Source organism: Microtus pennsylvanicus, chromosome 20 (genome assembly GCF_037038515.1).
Source record: "Microtus pennsylvanicus isolate mMicPen1 chromosome 20, mMicPen1.hap1, whole genome shotgun sequence".
NCBI classification, from domain to species: Eukaryota; Metazoa; Chordata; class Mammalia; order Rodentia; family Cricetidae; genus Microtus; species Microtus pennsylvanicus.
Window position 1 is genome coordinate 6,617,596 of NC_134598.1, and position 7,450 is coordinate 6,625,045.

A 7,450-nucleotide genomic window follows, 5' to 3' on the forward strand; every position below is an offset into this window, starting at 1 on the left:
CGTGTCAGATTTGCTCTTTTACGATCCAGGTTCTTTCACTTGTATAATTAGCATATACGACTTCTCTTTCTATCTCATGATCATAGCAATAAAGTGTCAATGTTTCCAAGGCTGATAAAGGCATTGAAGAAGACAGAAACAGCTCCTATGTTTTAGGTAGAGCAAGCTCTGGGGCATATACCTAGAGCCCTTCACACCATGCAGTATTTTTGATTTTGCACCTAGAAAGTTGCTATAGACAAAGGTCATGGTGATGGAAAAATTACCAAAGGGGTGAGCTTGGGGGAACTGCGAAGGAAAATGGCTCTCCTGGTGAAGCACAACAGTTGAATATCTGGAGACAGGTCTCAAAGGAGAAGCAAAGGACTGAAAGACTGGGCATTTGTGGTCCCTTGGTTCTCCTGATATCCAAGCAGATACCTGATAAACTTGAACAACCCAAATCTGAGAAATAATCAATTGTTGCTTTTTTATGCAATTGGAATTATTTTTATTTTCTGTGGACAATTCCTTATTCAGTAATCTAAACTCTGAGACTTTCGGAGCACCAAGATATGTCATGCTGAAAAATTTTACACACTTAAAAGGAGAAAGCCAGAATGCAGACTCATGAAAAATATTTTGCAAAATGACTTAACGTCTATGTCCATTTGAGTATATTTAAATTTAATCAACTTCATTTGATATGTATTCTTTCCAAAATATTTATTATTTAGATGCCAATAATCCAACCTTCTCTAATTTGAAACCCATTTTGTTTTGCATTTTGAATGAGAGGTGTTCATCCTGTCTTAATATATAGCTATTGTACACATACTGCCTTAAGACACTACAGGCATAAGGCACTGCAAATATTAATTACAGAGCACAGAAAATCCTATGAAACCATTTCTCAGACTAATAGGCAATAAGAATATTTACTGCACATATATTGACTATAGCAGAAAGCATCCTACAATTCCCTAAAATTCTTTCTTGTAAACAAAACTGTATTGATTCTATGGAAACATTGTGCAAACATTCTGTGAACCTGAATATTGTTCTTTTCAAAAATTTTGACAAGGATAAACATTTTTTTTGTTAGAAAAAACAAAGTGTTTGGCTTGTGAAAACATGCAAACAGGGAGGAAGTGAAACTCCTATGGGGGACTTTCTGTCTTTGAGAGATACAAGTCAAAATTTAAAGTCTATTGTGAGAGTTAATTCATATCATTTCTGGAGAACTGTGGTATAGGATAACAAATACATGTACACAGCCTTGAGTAGCAAGCATCACTTTAAAACAGCTCCCTCTGCCCTACTGACCTCAAGTGACATAATCTCATTTCTCAACTTTATTATTTGCACAATGGAAGGAAAATCACGTCTATTATGCAAAACTGCTGTGAAGGCAAAAGACTTAAGAGAAAACTAAATTGAATTAAGCATGCAATGTTTTATTGCATGTATTAGGATTAAATAAATTTAAAGTGATAATTATGAGACATGTATATATAGCGAAGATTATGTGGGTATTCACTAGCAAATTCTATTTTTATCATTTTATATCTCCAGTTGTGTTTTTGCAAGGTCGTAAAAGGAGTGTTTCTCCTACATGGGGAAATTAATGTCAGGCCTCATAAACAATGATAATAATTTAACATAGTTTTGTTTTATGAATATTCTGACTGCCTATCAGCCATATAAATAATTTAGGATTTATCTTAATCAATTAGAAATATATTTAATCTAGAATTGAGAAAATAATATATTCCATGACAGAACCAGATTTAACCAATACCTATCCACAAATCCAGCTCTATACAAACTACTAGAAGAAAAATTCCAACCTAAGGAAATTAGCTACATCCACAAAAACACAAACAATAGATAATCTCATAGCAACACTCCCAAAGAAGGGGAAAACACATACAATAACATCACCAACAATAAAAACTAAAGTAACAGAAATAAACAATTACTGCTCATTAATATCCCTTAATATAGATGGACTCAACTCACCTATAAAAAGACAGAGGCTAAAGACTGGGTACAAAAACAAAATCTATCCTTCTGCTGCATACAAGAAACAAACCTTAATCTCAAAGACATAGTCTTAGAGTAAAGGGTTGGGAAAAAATTTTTCAATCAAATGGATCTAAGAAGTAAGTTAATGTAGCTAGCACAAAATAGACTTCAAACTAAAATCAATCAAAAAAGACAAAGAACAACATTTCATATTAGTCATTTCATGTTAAAAAAATCCATCAAGAGGAAATCTCAATACTGAACTTCTATACCGCAAATACAAGAACACTCTCATATGTAAAAGAAACACTAATGCTTACGTCACACATTAAACCCCATAAACTAATAGTGGAAGACTTCAACCCTCCACTCTAACCACTGGCATGTACACAAAGGACTTCATAAATTACTACAGAAATATTTTTCATTCATAGTCATGTTCATAATAGCAAGGAAATGGAAATACTCCAGAAGCCTATGAACTGGTGAATAGATAATGAAACTGTGGTATAATGGAATAACCTAGCATTTAGAAGAAATAAAATTATTGAATTTATATATGAGTGAGGGAACTTGAAACAATCATCCTGAGAAAAGTATTTACACCAGAGATACAAAGGTACATATATTCTCTCAATTATGGATGGTAGCTTTGACTGTTAAAATACATGTGTTTAATTTGGAATACCTATAGAAGATGAGGAATGACTAAGGAGTTATGGGGAAGGTTTTTAAGGGGAGAAAAACACTGGTACAAAAGGTTTAAACAGGAAAAGGAAGGGATAAATTGAGATAGGGAAGGATAAAGAAGAAAACTTGAGGTGGGATTAAGCAGATAAATAGCACTAAAGGTAAAAGTCATATGAAAATCTGCTTCTGTAGAAGTTTCTGCACACTCACAGATACACACACACATACATGTACACAGGCACGTACACACAGATACACATACACACAGACAAACACACATACATACACAAAGATACACATACAAACACACCCATACATACACACAGATACACACACATATACACAGACACATACACATACATGTACACAGACACATACACACAGATACACATACACACAGACAAACACACAAAACATACACCAAGATACACATACGAACACACAGACACATACACACAATCACATGCACACATACACACAGACAAGCACACATACATATAAGCAAACACGTACACACATAAGTTTAATATAGAGTTACTCTATAAAGAGCAATAGTGCCACTACCAGTGCCAAAACATGACATTATGAACTAACAACTAAAAGTCCATTGGCAGGGACAGGTTATTTCTTTTGAAGTTCTTGGTCAGTGCTGTTTCATGGATACCCAAACATCATATGCTATTGCCAATGGTCTTCATTACTCTTCATAAGTTGATAGTAATTATTCCTGAAGACATCACATACTTGACTCCTAGAACATACAGAAATCAAGACGATACTCATCTGGAAGCATATTACATAATCCTGAGCTTGCATAGTGTTAGAAGGTGCTATGCATACTCTATTAGAAAAGAAAGGTAATAATTAATCTTACCTGTCTGTGAATGCTGTGAGCTGCAATAATGACTGGCCTAGCAAGACATGCCCACTGGTGCAGTGGTAGAAAAAATATCATGGGTACAACCAGTCACTTTTTGATTTTATACATGTCATGTTTCACAGTATGAAACCCATATCTGACCCTGTCGTTAGGACAAGAACCTATAGCTAGACAGTTTGTAGGTTCTAGAAGAAAACCTACTTCTATTTGTCTGCTAAATGGTGGTGGTGTTAAACCACCTCCTTATATTTTTTCACTAAAGAAGCTTCTTTTTGCAGCAAAAGTCATTCAAACTGGAACCCACAGCTCCTCAAGTTGAAGAGAATAAGACTATGTAATTCTTAGTTCTTTAGAGAACATATATACCATACACCTTCCTCTGAAAGCTCAGGAATTCTTTCAGAAAAGGGGGAGAAGGAACACAAAGCCAGAAATACTGGTCACAAGGGAAGACTATCTTTAGGTCACTGCAGGGTAGCTGCACGTGTGAACTCGGAGAGACAGTGACAGCATGCACAAGATCAGTGAAGCTCAAGCCAGACAAAATCCAAGCATGGAGAAGGAGCTGAGCACCAAATCCCACTCATAGTTTAGGAGATAATGGCATTTGTTAGCTCTTGGGAAGGGTAGAATAATTTTTTAAAGGGAATAGTCCATTGTTTGTCAACTATGCTCTACCCAATGAAAGAAAACACATTTAAGAAATTTGGGTCAGCACAAACTATTCTTGAAAGGCAAGAAGAAGACACCAAGCTGGGTGGGTAGAGAAGAGAATTTGTGTCTGGTAAGTGCTGGTTGTGGTGGATATAATCAAAGTATGTTGTCTGATGCTCACAAAGAATAAGTAAAATACTTTAGAAAGTTAAGCAATGTACCAAGAGTTTCTTACTATTATCTAAAGCCCAAAATATCAAGCCTATTTAACACACTTCTCTGCGGAAGAGTTTCCTAGAAAATCTGTCAGAACATCCCTTGAATTATTTCATGTTCTTCTGGGCGTTTTGCCTTTTCTCATAGTTACTGGAAAAATATTAGGAAACAGTTGGAAATGATGGAAGCAAAAAACAGAAAACAGAGTTAGAAAGCCCATTAAAGCAAGCACTTTGTTCTCTTGTCGCTGCAGGAAGTGTAATGGATCAAGAATAAAGAGTAGAAAGAGAAGCAGGAGGGGGTAGACATAATAACGGTTTACACAAAACCCAGTCAGCTGGTGAAACATTCAAGATGGCACACTCAGAGCTGAAACCCATGTTCACATGGGTTGATTGGCATCACAGACATTAGGGATCTGAGCCACCCCACTTGAGACAAAATCAGAGAACGCTGCAGCTTTAGTTAAAGACATACTGGTTTCACTTGCAGGCAGAAATAAACCCCTGTGGAGCTTTACTGGAGGAAATGACCAGTGTGCTATATTAATTAATTCAGGTAATCCTATGTAGTTATTTTTAAGTATGTAGCTAAATAAAGAAGCCAGAAAAGAATCACTTTGTTGCTTAGAAAATTTATTCAAATAAAAACATTTTGCCAATGATCTATTTTCATAATCTTTTTTGTATTTTAAAATATTTCAAACCATATGCATACTTAATGATCATCACAAGAATTATTTTATCTTCCAATTATTTTCCTTAAGGTCCATAAAGAATAAGGCTTAACATCTAGGCAGTAGCTCAAAGGTTCCTTTATATAACCCAATAAGTATATTTTAAGATCTATTAGGAGGACAATAATTTCTTATGAGCTAGAGATGAATTGTGAATAAAATAGATAATGAACACACATACACATGCACATGCAGGAATACACAGACATGCATTCACACACACATGCACACTTCTGAAAATACAAGTAAAATAAATAACACCAAGGGTGACAATTCATTTATGTCTCATGGATATGACGATGTATTGAAATTCTGGTAGTGAGGTAATTCACTTAGGACCTAGCTAAATTAAAAACTGTGTCAATATGTCTTTCATTAACTATTATTTAGAATTACTTTTTAAAAAGTCCCATAGTCTTTAAACATTTTTATTAATTGTTTTATTTTACACACCAACCACAAATTACTCTCCTTCCTCTCTTCTTGTTTCCTCACCGAAACACCCCTTTACCCACCCCACTATCCACTCCTCCATTCAGAAAGGGGCAGGCCCCCATGGGAGTGAACAAAGCATGTTATATCACCTTAATGCAATACCAAGCACCTTCCCCTGTATAAAGGCTGGGTAAGGCAACCCACCATTGGGAATAGGCTCCAAAAAGTCAGTTTATGCACCAGGGATAGGTCCTAATTCCACTGTTAGGTGCCCCCACAAACAAACCATGGTATGCAACTGTTAACCATATGCCGAGGGCCTAGGTCGAGCCCACGAGGCACCCCAGCTGTCAGTCTAGAATCTGTGAGCCCGCAGAAGCTCAGGTCAGCTGTCTCTGTGCCACCCCCAACCCCATCATGACCTTGATTCCCCTCCTTGCTCAGGCATTCGCTCCTCCCTCTTTATAACTGGACTCTTAGAGTTTGGCCCAGAGCTTGGCTGTGGATGACTACATCTGGTTCTATCAGTTCCTAGATGATGGCTCTCTGTTGACAATGAGAGTAGTCACCAATCTGATTACAGGAAAAGACCAGTTTAAGCATCCTTTTCACTATTGATAGGAGTCTTACTTGGGGTCATCCTTCTGCATTCTCGGGAGTTTTCTTGGCATCAGGTTTCTCCCTAACTCTATTACAGCCACCTCTATCAAGATATTTCTTTCATTACTCTCCCCCACTATCCCACCCTCAACTCAACCAACCTGATCCCTTATGTTCCCATCCCTTGTCCCCCACCCCCCCACCCTCACCACTGCCTCCATTTTTCCAAAAAGATATCATCTATTTCCCCTTCCTTTGGAAATCCATATTTCTGTCTTAGAGTCCTTTTGAGTTATTACCTAGCTTCCCTGCTGCTGTGGATTGTAGCCTGGTTATTCTTTGATTTATGTCTAATATCCACGTATGAGTGAGGACATACTGTGTTTGTGTTTCTGAGTCTGGGTTACCTCACTCAGGATGGTTTTTTTTTTTTCTAGTTTCATCCATTTGCCTGCAGACTTTGTGATGTCATTGTTTTATTTCCACTGAGTAATATTCCATTGTGTAGATTACAACATTTTCCTTATCCAGTCTTCAACTGAGGGGCATCTAGGTTGTTTCCAGGTTCTGGATATTACAAATAATGCTGCTATGAACATAGTTGAGCCAGTGTCCTTGTGATATTGAACATCCTCTGAGTATATTCCTAAGACTGGTATAGCTGGGTCTTGAGGCAGATTGATTCCCAATTTCCTGAGAAACCACCATATTGATTTCTGATTCAGTTGTTCAAGTTTGCACTGTCACCAGAAATGGAGGAGTGTTCCCCTTACTCCTCATCCTCTCCAGTAGAAGCTGTCACCAGTGTTTTTGATTTTAGCCATTCTGACAGGTGTAAGATGGTATATCAGAGTCATTTTGATTTACATTTCCCTGAGGGCTAAGGATGTTGTACAATTCCTTAAGTGTATCTAGCCATTGGAGATACTTATATTGATAATTCTCTGTTTAAATCTGTACCCCATTTTATAATTAGATTATTTGGCGTTTTGATGTCTAGTTCAAATTTGATAATTCCACCAAAGTAATTAAAACTCTTCCTGATGCATGGTGGATAACGTTTGAGAGATGTTCATATTGGATATTTGTGGAGCACGTTAGAATATTACTAGGAAAAAAAGAATTATGTATTATCCCTGCTAGTTGCCCCAAGTCATATTCAAACAACACATGGCATCTTCATTTAGAAAGTAAGAAGGACATGAGGTTTTGTTTCTAAACTAGTCACTGTG